Below are 16,210 nucleotides of genomic sequence, written 5' to 3' on the forward strand. Positions count from 1 at the left end.
TAATTAATCTCAGCAGAGAAGTGGAAGAAGGGGGGGAAAAACAGAAAAAAAGTGAAAGAAAATGCAGTATTTTGTCTTCAAAAGGTGACAACGTTCAGCTACACCTCTATAAAAGCAGAAAAATCTACTAATTTTATAAGAAAAGTATCCTTAACAGCCAAGGGCCAGGTGTGGCAGTGTACCACTATCATACAAGCATTTGGGAGGCGAAGACAAGAAGACAAAGACATGACAGTCCTATTAAAAGTCACATTGAGACACATACCAAGTGCCGGGTCAGTCTGAACAATACAAGAGCCTATCTTAAACTTTAAAAATAAGTAAATAAAAGCGCTCCATGTGTCCACGTTTCTTATTTGTGCTCTGTGACAGCAGTGGTGGCTCATTTTCATGTGTGCTCTCAGTGAGCATCATGCCTGAGATGAGATCACAGACCTGCTCTAGCCTACTGCTACCCCCGTGTCGCACACAGCCAACTCATCGAGCATGCTCACGAAGGCAACAGAGCCTCCTTAAGAGATTTCAGACAGAAGTACAAATTACTTGAAGTTGCTATTTCGGGAACGTGCAACTCTAAATCTTAAAAATCAGACCGTATGTAGCAGGTGTGCAGCATGGTCATCCTGTGGGTCCCCTAACAATGGGAGTAGGGGCTGTCTCTGACTCTGTTGCCTGCCTTTGGATCCCTTTCCCCTAGCTAGGCTGCCTGTCAGGCCTCAGTGGGAGAGCATGAACTTAGTCCTGCTGTGACTTGAGGTGCCAGAGTGGGCCGGTACCCCTTGGGGAGAGGGTGGAAAGCGGGGAGAGGGCATAAGGATAGGATTGGAAGGAGGGCTGGGCTGAGGCTGTTAAACAAACAAATAAGCAAATAAATAGACCATAAAAGTATTTGGACATAGAAACACCAGAAACATCTATCAATGGCACTGAACTAAAAGAAGTGTTTTGATTCTTACAGTTTAAAAGACTAAGAGAAAACAATAGTTATGAAACAACAGCATGTGGCGATTGTAATGTTAACAGAGTATGAGGTCACTGCTGTCACAGGAGCCCAGGGTGTATGAATCTAGACAGGGTCAGTCTAATCCCAACAGACCTCTGATCAATGCCAGCAGTAAGCAACATGAAAAAACTCTCTGATTCTATGGTCCAGGACTCTTACTATGAGGAGGAAACACACCTGGGAAACACTGGAACAGGAAAGACATGGCCCCGGGTGCATACACCACTGAAGGATTTTCTGAGGACGGCCATGCTCAGGCCTCGAGTTTAGGTTCCCAAGAACATGTCATAAGCATTAGTAAGAAAGTAACTAAACTCCTATTTCCAAAAATGATTTTCTGAAATCATGAAAACACACATTATTGAATGACAGTTGCTTTATTTTGCTGTTTTAAAAAGCCTCATGGTACAAATATGTGAGGGAAAAATATCTTAAAGTGTTTCACAACATTGAACCGGAATTTTATGTAACTATTTCTCAGAATAGCATTTCTTCAAAAGTCGCAGCTACTTCAGGCTATTTACATGGTGTGTTTATATTAAATTAGGAGGCTGGCTCCATCTCTTTGTAATCTCATTTAACAAATGTTATGTTCCAGTACCTTTTTGCAATGTGTTCTTTTGATGTTAACATATTTAAGCCTGGGATAGTTACTATGAAACAAGTCAGGTCTTACAGAACACAGACCATTATATCTGCAAAAGCATCCGCACTGTACAACCAATCAATCATCTGAAAATAAAACCCTCCGACTCAACACAGCAGCCCCTAATGGCATTCTTTCCATGCACTACCGTGCAGTAGCGGTCCAAACACATTCCAAAGAGCCCCCGGCTTCTGCAGCAACACTTGACGGCTTCCAACTTTTTAAAAATAGGTTTGTCTTTAATTCTGTAATAAAGCACAAGGGTCACTGTGAGAAGGAGAACAGCTTCAAAACTTTCCCATGGAGAAGTCCCCCAGAGCACCACCTTGTGTAGTGAAGTTGACCTGTGCACACGTGTGCAGGACCTGCAATAAAGCCAAGCTGACATTACCATACAAGGGAATGGCTTGTGGTTACCATGTCATCAGACACAAAGGCTCAGCACTCATCAGCTTCTGTATCTGAGATGGCTGAGAATTTATGTCCCCTCTCTCCCTCTCTCTCTGTCTCTCTCTCTGTCTCTCTCTGTCTCTCTCTGTCTCTGTCTCTCTCTGTCTCTTTCTGTCTCTCTCTCTCTCTCTCTCTCTCTCTCTCTCTCTCTCTCTCTCTCTCTCTCTCTCTCCTATATTACCAAGCATACTTCTGCAACACGCATGTGCCAAATAAAATTATACCCCAGGCAGGAACAGGCCCATCTGACTGCAACGTGCTGCTAGCATGCCATTATGTCCAGCGGCAGCAAATGAGGACACAATATCCATCTATTCTGAGGCCATAATGTAGTTTTAATGTTTGTTGCAAATTTGTCGATCTTTCTTTTCTATTTATGATAATAACAAGAGCAGCTGTCACATTTTTATTCAGCACGGAAATAAAAACTTTCCACAATTCTCTTTTAAGCTCCTGTGTCAGGATGACTAAAGCCCATCTTGAAATTGCAAGAAAAAAACTATTTTCAAGCTAAGTAACTGCCACTACTTAAATCAGAGTTTTCTCAGATATCATGCAACTGAAATGTGGAAACAATCGGATCCTGAGCTTTGGACAAAGCCCTCTCTTTGAAAGAATGAGAGGCGTTCTAGAGGTGATGAGCATAGCAATGCAAATGCACTTAACACTACAGAAACGTGTACTTCAAAACAGTGGAGACATAAATTACAGGGTTAGGTACAGTTTACAATTCTCAGGACATTTTTTAAAGTTGGTTATGAAGGGAATTTGTTTTTTTCCCCATTGTAAATAGGAGAGGCATTTAAATCTACAGACTTTCCCCCTCCCACTTCATGTGCATTTCATTGTGTTCCATAAACTTCAGGAGGAAACATTCCTTTTATTGCTTTGCTTAATCTAACTAAACTTTTAATTAAAATTTACCTGCACTTCCAGGTTTTAGGATTTTGTGTGTGACTGTGTGTGCCTCAAAACCACAGGACCTGGCGTCTACATATCTTCACTGCTATAATCCCTTCACAAATGTTGCTTTTTTACTAATAATGTTTCCTTGTGATAACATTTAGGGCTATGATGTTCAACTGCTCTGATATGTTTATGAGCTAATCCTGCTTCCTTTTTATATTCAGATGCTATCTTTTCCCTATCTCTGTATTTTCATCTTTAACAACTGGGGTGTGGCTTGTACTCAGCTGTATTTTCAATAGGCAGTCCCCAATCTTGTCTCTTAATAAAAATTCAATCCACTCTTTTTTTCTTTCTTTCCTTCTTTCTTTCTTTCTTTCTTTCTTTTTTTTTTTTTTTTTTTTTTTTTTTTTTGAGACAGTGTCTTCTGTAGCTCAGGCTAGCCTCCAATTCACTATGTAACTGAGGATGACCCTGAATTTCCGATCCTCCAGCCTCTCACCCTCAAGTGTTGAGATTAACAGGGGTGCAGCATCACATCCAGTTTATGCAGTGCTGGGAAGGAATCTAGGGCAAGTGCAGGCTGGGCAGACACTCTTCAAGCTGGCCTTCATCCCCAGCCCCATTCGTATTTTTCAGTTCATTTATTTTATCACAAGCTAATTCTAAAAATACTTGTAAGAAATTCACATAGAGTTGTAAAAAATGCCTCAGAGATTCCGTTCATTGTTCATCAAGTTTGTCACAACATATCACCACCAGTATCTGCAATGCAGTACCACACCAGCCTATTGATACTGACACAGTCAAGATATAGTAGAACATGTTTACCACCACACAGACGCACATGGCGGGCTCATTGGCCACTCACGTTCTTCTTACCTTTACCTGCTACTGAACTACTATTGGCCACACATCAGTTTTCTGTTCACAATATGTTGTCATTTACAATTACATAAATCACATCATGTGATGTGTCATCTTTTAGAAACAGCTTTTTGTCACTCTGTAGAGCTTCACCTTTTGTTCCTTTTTATTTTGAGAAATCATCAGGATACAGATGTACTGCTGTTTCAGTAATCATTCACCCACTCAAGGATTTCTGGGTTGGTTCCAGTGTGAGAGGGAAAAAAGCTTCTAGGAACATTAGTGCCCAGGCTCTTACACAAGTGTTTTCATTTCTCCGGGATAAACATGTAGGCCTGCATCTGCTAAGTTGTCAGTTCCATAGAGTGGCTGTACCACTTCCATCCCACAACCATGTGCGGGTGACGCGCTCGCTCTGTCTCTCTCTGTCTTTCTCTGTCTGTCTCTGTCTCTCTCTCTCTCTGTCTCTCTGTCTCTCTCTCTCTCTCTCTCTCTCTCTCTCTCTCTCTCTCTCTCTCTCTCTCTCTCTCTGCCCTCACAGGCATTCAGTGCTGTCCCTGACTTTTATTTTGAGCATTTTACAGTAGTTTCTCAATACAGTTTTCTCATCTCCCTATTCGCTAATGATGTTGGGTATATTTTTCTGGTTTTATTTACCTTCCTATATACAGCCTCTTTGGTATCTGTATCTGTAGATGCCTTTTGCTCATTTTCTAACTATACTAGTTTTATTGTCACACTTTGAAAGTATATATACGTGTGTGTGTATATACATATATATAGACATGTATACACACACACACACATATATATATGATGCATGTCTTTTGGCTAGTATACAGACATATTTACTGCAAATATTGTCTACTTATACCTTGACTTTTCTTTCTTTTTATGTGAATCTTTCATGAAACATAAGCTCTTCAGCTTACAGGATACTCTTTTTTTTTTTTTTAATGAAATATCTTTTCTTTTTTTTTTTTTTAAGTTTTTTCGAGAGAGTGTTTCTCTGTGTAGCCTTGGCTGTCCTGATTCACTTTGTAGCCCAGGCTGGCCTGGAACTCATAGAGATCTGCCTGCCTCTGCCTCCCGAAGTGCTGGGGTTACAGGTGTGTACCACCATGTCCAGCTGGGACATCATTTTTAATGAATTGTACTTTTAGCATGAGATTGAAAATTCATTGGCTAGTCTGTGATTTTGAAACTCACCTATTTTTTCTAGAGCTTTCATATTTATACGGTTAAATCCACAATCTGATTTCATCTTACTTAAGGTATAGAATTTAAATTGAGGTTTATCATTTTGTCAATGAATATCTGTTCTAGCACCATTTTTAATCTATCGTGTGTGTGTGTGTGTGTGTGTGTGTGTGTGTGTGTGTGTGTGTGTGTGTGTGTACATGTAGAGGTCCGAGGACACTAACAAGAGTCTGTTCTTTCTTTATGCCATATGGACCCTGGGAATGAAACTCAGGTCATTTGGCTCAGCAGCAAGTATCCTTACTCACTGATCTAATATTGGTATATTGTTTTGACCTATAAGTCTATACTCTTTGTCAATACCACACCATCATAATTGCATCAACTACAGGAAAGCCATTATTACCCATACAGCCATCCAATCAACTGTATTCTTTCACAATACTGCTTTGCCCATTCTGAAACCTGTATTTCTCCAAACAAGAGGGGGAAAGGGAAGGAGAACGGGAAGGGGATGAAGAGAGAGAAGAGAATTACTAACTCAGCCTAGGTCTTCAAAACAATTTTGCTAAGATTTTAGAGAAATGCATAAATTTGGAGCTGGAGAGATGAGTGGCTCAGCAGTTAAGAGCTCTTGCTCTTCCAGAGGACCTGAGTTCAGTTCCCAGACCCTGTGTCAAAAGGCTCACAACTCTACACCTCAAGTTCCAGGAGACCCTATACCCTTTTCTGCCCTCTATGGACATCCTCACACATATGGCGCGCACGCACACACACACACACACACACACACACACACACACACACACACAAAATATTGTAAAAAGAATTTGCATAGTTTGAGAATTAACACATCTGCTATGATGAATCTTGTATATGCAAATAGTATATATTAACAGTTAAGTACTCTGATATCTTTCATAACCATTTGTAAATTTTCAACACAAAAATCCTGCACATATTGAAGCTTGTACCCATGTGTTTTGTATCCTCTGGAGCAATTGTAAATGACAGTCTATTAACTTCCGTTGACTCATAGCCCTTGTCAGGATACAGAAATGTGACTTTTGATCTTATTTGTAAGGATTATATCATTTGTTTATTTAAGATGTTCTGGGAACTAGAGAGATGGCTCAGTGGTTAACAGCACTGGATGTTCATAACCATCTGGCTTCCTTGGGCACCAAGGATGCATATGGCTCACAGACATACATGCAGGCAAAACAACGCATAAAATAAGATAAATTTTAAAATGAAGTTTTTTAAAAAATACATTCCTTGGGTTTTATATACAAACAATGATTCAACTTATAAAAATAATAATAAAAATAAAAGATTGTTTCTCTTTTTGATCTGCTTGCCTTTCAGTTCTTTTTCTTGATTTGATACATAGGCTAGGAACTTGCATTACCATTTCAACAGTCAAAGAAAGAGTGCTCATCGTAGCCTTGTTTCCAACTTGAGAAGAACAACTCATTTTCAATATAAAATATGGTCTTAGCCAGAGATAGTTTGGGAAAGATATTCTTTATGTAGCTGATTTTTAAAAAACTCCTTTATTCCTAGTTTTGTAATATTTAATCATTAATGGATGTTGGATTTTATTACATGCCTTTGGGGGAATCAATCAGCAGATCATATGACAGATTTAAGCGACTTACAAATGTTCAATTGACCTTGGGCTAACTGAAGTAAGCCTCTTTGATTATATTAGATGCATTGTTGGATATAATTCATTAATAATTTTTGAAGATCATAGTTTCTAAGTTGATGAGAAATAGAGGTTATAAAGTTTTGTTGATGTGTCTGATTTGATCTCAGGGTGAAAGGGAACTCATGAACTGAGTGCTGAGCAATCCTTCTGCTTTGGAGACAGGATGAATAAAATTGGTGTTGATACTTCCCTGAGTGTTGGTAGGTGCCCTAATAAAAATATCTGGGTCCTGAGACTTTTGTCAGAAGTTTTTCAACTAAGAATTCTATTTATTTAGTGGTTATAAACCTACGGGAGTAGCCTCAAGTTGTTTGTTTGGGTTGAGATTGGTAGGTCTTAGATTTTGATTTTAAAAATGTTTAAACAACCAAAACTAGACATTACAGTTAAGTTGCTAAATTATAAGCACAATGGCTCTGTTCCAGCAATATCTTCCATTCTGTTGTTTTAACCGTATGATCTGTAGTGATGCCCTCCACTTCATCCTTTATCATTGTGAAAGGTCCTCTTACTTTGCGTCTTTGTCAGTCTGCCTATTATTGTATCAATTTATTGATCTTTCCCAAGAATCCACCTCTTGTGAGCTTTGTCCTTTCAATGTCACTGACATTGAGCTCCTGACTTCCTTCCGCTTGCTCTGGGCTTGTCTTGTTCTTTTTCTCACTGCATAAAGTAATAGCTTGGGTTGGACTGACCTTTCCTCTTCTAAATGTAATCATTTAGTGGTATAAGTTTCCTTCTTAGCACTGCTTCAAGCTACATCCTGTGTATTTGCTATGTTGTATTTTCACTTTTAAATGCTTAATGCTTTATTTCATGGACTTAGATTTGTGGGCTTAGAAGTATACTGCTTAATTTTCAAGTGTTTGAAGGTCTTCCTGTTGACATATTTTTAGTTTGATTCCATTACTCACAGAATATACTTCATAAAATTTAACTCTTAAATTTATATTTCATTTCATAGCCCAAGATCATTACTGTATTGATTAATGTTCCATATACAAATAAAAAATAGTAGTCCATTATTTATAGATGTGTTCTAAATACTCATTCTAAGTGTTCTAAATATTAAATTCTATTATTCTTGCTGATTTCTTCTCTAATAGCCCTATCCTTTGCCGAGGATGGAGTAAAACTCCAAGGTTTTACCTGATTTACTGCAGAGACCTATCTATCTGCAACTATTTACTTTCTTAAACCCAACTTACCTATTTCTCTTTTCTGTTCCGTCAGTTTTTGTCTCATGTCTTTTGAAGCTATTTGGAATGCACACATATAGGACTATTGAGGCTTCCTGATAGACGTATCCTTTTATTTTTATGCAGTTTCTCTGTTTCTAGTGCTTTATTCTGAAATTCACCTTTTCTGACCTGACTATAGATGTCCCTGTTTTGTCACTACTTATATGATATACCTCTTCCCAGCCTTTGCTTTTAACCTACGGTATTATGTTAAAGTGAGTTTCTTATCAAACATGGTTTTGAGACAGTTTTATTTATTTCACCAGTCTATTTCCTTCAAAAGGTGTGTCCAGATCTTAAGTTGAAAAAACTTCAGGCCAAAAATGCACTAAATATATACAACTCAGTATAAACATGCTCAGGGCATTTATATTAACTTAGAGTCAGGCAGAATCACTTAACACAAAGTCTATTTTACAGGCAAGTGGTAAATAATGCAACTTACTAAATAGTGTACTAAAATGAAAAACAGAGTGATTGTATGAGAATGCTATCACATTATCATAAAAGTGAAAAAAATCCTGTTGAGCCATGCAGTCTAGGGTAAAGAATGTTATATGGTGGCCCTAAGCCTCCTATTTAATTATGCTTCTCCCTTCTCGCCTTTCTGTGAGTTATGAAAGCCTTTTATAATTCCATCGTAATTTGTACAGTGTTATTGATTATTTTACATTGTAACTTATCATATGCTACTGGTATGATTTTATCACTATAAATGAAGGACAGAAAGAAACATAGTCCATTTAAAACCTTTTAACCAATTTTAGTATAATTAACTATTTCTTCAGCACACAGCACAACATACTGCATTTTAATTTTAGCTTCAATCATCAACCAAGATTTAAGAAGATCATGAGCAGACTCTACAGCCGCACCTATTTTTAACCACTCTGTTACTTTCCTAATGTCCAATGCTTTGGAGAACTTCCTTTACTTAACTTTTAATAGTATGTTTATTGGCAATAAATTCTCAGTTTTCTTCCAATCAAGGCTCCATTTTCCTCTTCAGTCCTGGAGGATATCTTGCTTGCATACAGAACCTGTGACTAGTAGCTTTTCTTTTAGTACCTGTAAAGCTCTGTGTCACTTCTTTCTGGCCCCAGTGCTACAGACAAAAAGGCTCCTTTTGTTCGGATTCCTAATCTTTGGCTTGTAGATTTTTTGAGTTATATTAGTTACTTGTTCTGCTGTAGTGATGAAACATCATGAGCGAAAGAGACTTATAGAAGAATGGGTCTGGTTTTGCTTTAGTTCCACAGGAACCGTCATGGTGGGGAAGCATGGCAGCAAGTAGCAGGCATCCTGGCCAGAGCAGGAAGCTGAGAGCTCACAACCTGAACCACAGCAGGAAGCAAAGGAAGTGAACTGGATGAGGAGAGGGACTAGAGACACTCAAGGCTTGTCTCCAGTGATGTAATTCCTCCTTAATCTCTTAATCTCCCCAAACAATGCTACCAACTGAGAACCAAGCATTCAAATGCATGAGCTTATGGGGGACATTCTAATTACAATTATAATACATCTTGGCATGGACTTAATTGGACTTATATGGCTGGATGTCTCATACCAAATTCATGTTTTCAGATTACTTCAAATTGGTTTTTGTTTCATTCTTGTTATCCTTTCCTTCTGAAGCTTAGATGACCAAGTTAGCTCTAGGAGAACAGTAAGAGTCTTTCAATAGATTTGCTATGTTGTTCTTCAAGTTCACTGTCTTTGTTGACTCTCATCCGCACTCTGCTACAGAGCCCCATAAAGTGTAGTTATTTTCAGTTCCAGAGTTTCCTCTTGTTCTTTTACCTACAAACAGCCTCTTAAGTGAGGCTTCCTACTCTCTTATTTTAAGAGGATTTGTAATGGCTTCTTAGAACACTGTTGTCATAGTGTCTTCTAACCCATAGGAGATGAATCTCAACTGTTAGCACCTGCTGACTGGACTTTCTTCCTGGAGTTATTTTTCTAGTTCTTGGATAAGTCATTTTCTAATTTCATCCTGTGCGTGTTTGATATAAGATACTGGATCCTGTTTTATCTTCACTTGGAAGGCCGTTCCCCATCAAAATCTATAGCAGCAGGGACTGGCAAGATGCATGCTCTGCACCGCTGTGGCCTCCCTTTCTGCTGTTACAGCGATAGAAGCGAAGCACTGACTCACACTGCAGTTCCACAGACAGCTCAGCTCACTGACACCTTCCCAGGTGAAGTAAGGTTCCAACTCCCCACTCCTGCTGCCTCCCTGAAAATGGACAAGCTTCCCCACGCTGGTTCAAGCTACTATCAGGATGGGGGACACAGAAAGACTAAGCAACCAATGGGTTCCATTTATACTTGGGAAGGGGCAAGGAGTGCTAATTAGCCACATACCTTAGTTTACTTTTAGGAGTACTTTCAGTGGGCGTAGAAGCTGTAGGTGGGACTAGGAGGCAACAGAGGCCCAGTACAGCGGTATTTACTCCCTAGCTACACCACCTACTGGTAGCTGGTGAGAGATGGAAAGTCAGCTCCAAGACAGATATTACCAACATAGCCCTACAAAACAAGCATATAAAGCTAGCTCCCACCAGGCCTTGTCAGCACGACCTGGTAGGGAAAATAGGACCTATAGCTGCCAAGCAAGAGGACGGAGAATGCTTGCTTGCTACATACTTCCAATCTCTGAGTAGTGGGACTAGAGCACGCTGCCTGTTTGCGATGCCTGGGACGGTAGGAAAGGCAAGTCTCTCAGTGTTTGGCTACAGCAGAAAACATACTGACAAACGTTTTCTTCTGTTAGACCACCTGCCCCTGCTTTTGACACGAAGAAAATGTGCTTGTGGGAGTTATTTATCTGTGCCTGCTAGTAGCTGAGGGAAGCAAAGAGAACTTCAGCACCCTATACTAGACATGTAGTGAACAATAAAGAAACGTATAGAACTCGCTGGCTTGTCACTTCTCAAATCCTCAGGACAGCAACTCCCTCCCTGCCCTAGTGGTCAAGCCTGTGGAGGAGTCTGGGTTGAAAATGATGGGATGAGCATTGCAGCCAGGAAAGCAGGGAGGCTAACAGCAGATCTTCACCTACCCCTCCTCTCCTCCAAACACAACCCCTCCCCCATCTCATCCGTAGCTCTACAGCAGAACACATGCAGTGGCCTCCCTTCCCCCATTTAACTCCATCTCCAGTAGATCACATGGATCTTCTCCAAACTTTTCTACCCAACTCCTTTGTTCCAGCCAGCAAGTCCAGAAGGCACTCCCTGGGACTCCACAGACCGATGCAGCCTGGGCAGCAAGTAGGCTGATGACAGATCTTTACCACCCTCCATTTCTCCAAGTCCAACTCCATTTCTCAATAGGTAACACTTAGCAAAGTTAAATCAAGATCAGATAACCAATTTAAACAGACCTGTAATACCTAGTAAAAGAGAAATAGTAACTAAAAGTCTCACAACCAAAAATAAGCCCAGGGCCAGATGGTTTTAGTATAGAATTAGTATAGCATTCTACCTGATTTTCAGAGATGAATTAATGCCAATACTCCTCAAATTATTCTACATAATACAAACAGTTAGTTTTATGAGGCCACAATTACCCTGATATTCAAACTACATAAAGACTCAACAAAGAAAGAGAATTACAAACCAAGTTCTCTTATAAACATAGATGCAAAAAAGTCTCAATAAAATACTTGCAAACAAAATCCAAGAACAAATCGAAAAGATCATCCACCATCTGGGTTTCATCCCAGAGATGCAGGAATGATTCAACATACATAAATCAATAAATGTAATCCACCATAGAAACAAATTAAAAGACAAAAGCCAAATGATCATTAGATGGAAAAGGGGCCTTTGACAAATCCAACACCCCTTCATGATTAAAGTCCTAAAGAGATTATCGATACAAAGGACATGCCTCAATACCATAAAGGCAATTTACAACAAGCCTCTCATCAACATCAACTAAAGTGGAGAGAATCACAAAGCAATTCCACTAAAATCATAAACAAATAGATTGTCCGCTCTCTCCATATCTACTCAATATATACCTGAAGTCTTAGCTAGAGCAATATAATAATGGAAGGATATCAATGGGGATGCATATTGGAAAGGAAGAAGTCAAAGTATTTTTATTTCCAGATGATGTGATAGTATACATAAATGACCCTAAAAACTCCACTGGAAAATTCCTGCAGCTGATACATACTTTCAGCAAAGCAGCGGATACAAGATTAACTCAAAAAAACTCAGTAGCCCTCTTATATACAAATGAGTGGGCTGAGAAAGAAATCAAGGAAACAATACCTTTCACACTAGCCTCAAATAATATAAAATATTTGGAGGTCACTCTAACCAAATAAATAAGTAAATAAATAAATTAAAAACCTATATGATAAAAAAAAACTTTAAGAAATTGAAGAAGATAACAAAAGAGGGAAAGCTCTCCTGTGCTCAGGGCTCAGTAGGATTCGCATAGTAAAAATGGCCGTCCTTCCAAAAGCAGTCTACAGATTCATGCAATCGCCACCAAAGCTCCAACACAATACTTCACAAATTTTGAAAAGATGATTTTCAGTTTCATATGAAAACATACACATATAAAATATTCTGGAATGAGAAAACTGCTGGAGGTATCACCATCTCTGATATTAAGTTGTACTACAGAGCCATAGTAATTAAAAAAAGAAAACAAAAGCATGGTTGGCACAAAAACAGGCACATTGATCAATAGAATCAAACTGAAGAACAAGACATAAATCCTCACGACTACAGACACCTGATTTTTTGATAAAGAAACCAGAAATGCTCATGGGAAAAACAGAATCTTTAACAAATGGAGCTGGTCAAACGAGACCACTGTATGTAGAAGAGTTCAAACAGACCCATACGTTCCATTCTGTACAAAACTCAAGTCCAAGTGGATCAAAGACCTCAACATAAAACCAGACACACTGAACCTGATAGAAGAGGAAGTGGGGGACAGCTTTGAACACACTGGCACAGAAAAAGACTTTCTGAATGGAACACCATTAGCTCAGGTCCTAAGAACAACAACTAATAAATGGGACCTCACGAAGCAGAAAAGCTTCTGCACAGCAAAGGACACTGTCATTTGGATGGACTGGACGCCTAGAGAATGGGAAAACATTTTTACCCATTTGATATACATCCATCTAATAGAGGGCTAATATCTAAAATATATAAAAATAAATACATGATGGATGGATAGATAGATAGATATAACTGATAGATATAGATATTAAAATAATATCACAATATATCAAAAACTAGATATCAAAAAACAATTAAAAATAATTCAATTTTTAAAATGTACAGAGAATTCTCAAAAGAGGGAACTCAAATGGTTGAGGAACACTTAACGAATTGTTCAGCATCCTTAGTCATCAGGGAAATCAAATCAAAATTACTTTGATATTCCATCTTACACCTATTAGAATGGCTAAGATCAATAAAAAAAGAAGCCTGACAATTAATGCTATTGAGGATATGGAGTAAAAGGAACACTCACCCCTTGCTGGTTAGAGTGAAAACTTGTATAGCCACTGTGGAAATCAGTGTGGTGGTTACTCAGGAATATGAATATTGATCTGCCTCAAGATTCAGATATACCACTCAGGCATTTACCAAAAGGACACTTTATCCTACCACAGAGTGACTTAGTAAACCACTATTGCTACTCTATATATAATAGCCAGAAATTGGAAACCACCTAGATGTCCAACAGAAGAATGAATAAAGAAAATGTGGTATACTTAAAAAAAAATGGAGTATTGCTCAGAGATGAAAAAAAAAGAAAGAAAGAAAGAAAGAAAGAAAGAAAGAAAGAAATTTAGAAGCAAATGAATGGAATTAGAAAAAAGTCATCCTGAATGAGGTAATCCAGACCTAGAAAGACAAATATGGTAATGGATACATTTATATGTGGGTATTAACTCTCCAGTCAATGGTAACCTAGCTACGATCCATAGAACCACAGAGCTTAAATATAAAGAACTGGGGAGACAGATCTCTCTAGGAAATAAAATACAGTTACGGGTAGATGGGGTGGGGCTGAAATGGGAAGATCAAGTGGGGAAAGGGAGGAAAAGGGGTGTAGGAGAGAATACAGGGAGTGACAGCTAAAATTGAGGGCCACCTGAGGGGTAGTATAGAAACCTAATACATTAGAAGCTTCCTAAAATATATACATATATGAAGGTGATCTAAGTGAAGTTGCCAATAATGGGGGAGACAGAGCCCCCTCTGGCCATCTCTTGTCACCAAATGAAGTACTGGGACTGGATTACATGTAATGGAGTTGTTGAACAAATGGGAATCCTATAGGAATCCCTAACAACCCAGGCTGTGGCAAAGGCTATAGGTGGCTGTCCACAAACTGACAGCAAGGCTCCACTGCTGAAGATGACACCTATACAGCTCACTGAACATGGAGAAGTCAATCTGGTGCCTACACAGTGCCTTTACTCCCACGTGCTATTGTCTTTGGTACAGGGAAGTGTTGTGCATGCTACCAGAAGAGAAATATAAACACCAATCTAGCCAAAAACCCTTTGATCTACAATGGTATCCTGCCTACAAGATATGTTAGAGGTGGCACAAAATCTGTGGGAATAAACAACCAGTATCTAACTAGAGTGAAGGCCCCCACCACAAGATGTAGCCCATACCTAACACTGCTTTGGTGACCAAGAACCAGAGAAATGATAGCCTAGGGACCTAGAGTAGATTCAAATACTACTCTTCTGAAAGAGAGAGAGAGAAAAAAAAAAGGTAACAATAAAATGACGCTTGATGACATTTTGTTATATGTATCAATCAGTGCCTTGCTTGGCCATCAGAGAAGTTCCCTCCTGTAGCAGATAGGAACAAACACAGAGACCCAAAGCCACATATGCAGAGAGTGAGAGACCTTGGAATACTCAGCCCTAAGCAGAATGTCTTCATCAAATCCCTCTACTTGGGGCTCAGGGAACCATGACGATGAGGAGACAAGAGCCAGAGGGGACGGAGGGCACAAAGTAAACAAGACCCTCTAAATCAGCTTGACCAACAGATCTATGAATTTACAGCAACAGAGGCAGCACGCACAGGGCCCCCCCTTGTCTGCACCAGGTCCTCTGCACATTATATCATGGCTTCCAGTTTAGTGATTTTTGTGGGATTCCTGAGCGTGTGGACAAATCTCATGTAACTTCTCTTAGGCTCTTTGCCTTCTGTCTCCGTCCCGCTCTCCACTATCCGCCTGCCTTCTGCGCTATCACGTACTACTTCCCACTCTTCCTGACTGTTGCTGCTCTGGTCGGGTCCCTCTTTATTCTAATTTTTCCCTTAGCAACTAGAATGTTCTATAGTAATCTCATTCCTTAATATGGATGTTGTTTTTCCCTGCAGCAGTCATCAGTCACATATTTTACTGACATTTCCTCAAACTTCATCCACAAGAACACTTCAGTCTTCAGTTTCCCAATCAGACAAAACTCTCAGAAAACTATGGTCATCACCCTTCATGCAAACACGTGAATACCTAGCAACGCACCAAGCAAAGAGAGAATAAAATAGGAGTAAAATTAATTTTCTTTCCTCAGGAAGCTTAAATTGTAGTGGGGAATGGGAGAAAAATACACACAGAGATTTTTACTAATCCCTAATGCTATACGGGGAGGAAATGGGAAACAGTGCTGAAGCAAGTTTGGTAGGCCTGAGGGACAGCCACAAGAGGAGACACCGGGAGTATACACAGAACACTGTGAGCCATTTTAAGAATTTCAAATTATTTTCCAAGTACAATGGAATTTACCTCCCAAGTGAGCAGTGGACAGGTGTGACCAAACACAAGTCAGTCTGACTACTAAATACAGAAGTTAGGAGCAAAGTCGGGGCCCCATTAAGGAGGCTTCAGGCAGCAAGGGAGGGAGGGAGAAAAGTGTCTGAAACAGCAAGTGGAGATGCATTTCCAAGAAGGAAAGATAGTTTGATGGTGTCAAATGTTCAGGAAGGTCATTTTCAAGTCTCAGGAAGGTTTTTCACTTCGTCGCCACACTTGGCCATCTTATACACCAGATCCTGTCTTGGGAGAGTATCAGTCGCTCTGGGGACTTTGCTGTCTCCCATGTCTTTCCTACTCTGCACACACACGTGTTACTGCAATGTATGGTATTAGAAAAGAACAGCAAAAAAGGTGAA

General features: G+C 39.4%; 1 protein-coding gene and 1 long non-coding RNA gene across 2 annotated transcripts in view; both read right to left on the bottom strand.

Moving 5' to 3' along the window:
* The window catches only part of SDK1 (sidekick cell adhesion molecule 1), a 955,689-nt gene that overhangs the window by 899,661 nt on the left and 39,818 nt on the right, over nucleotides 1-16,210 (bottom strand). The gene's annotated exons all lie outside the window — the stretch shown is intronic.
* LOC311587297 overlaps nucleotides 1,362-16,210 on the bottom strand; it is a 44,076-nt gene continuing 29,227 nt past the window's right edge. The window contains exon 2 of the long non-coding RNA XR_014775814.1: nucleotides 1,362-1,894. This is a non-coding gene — a long non-coding RNA (uncharacterized lncRNA). The remainder of the gene's footprint in view (nucleotides 1,895-16,210) is intronic.

This window comes from Acomys minous, assembly GCF_964271855.1.
Source record: "Acomys minous genome assembly, chromosome: 16".
Taxonomy (NCBI): Eukaryota; Metazoa; Chordata; class Mammalia; order Rodentia; family Muridae; genus Acomys; species Acomys minous.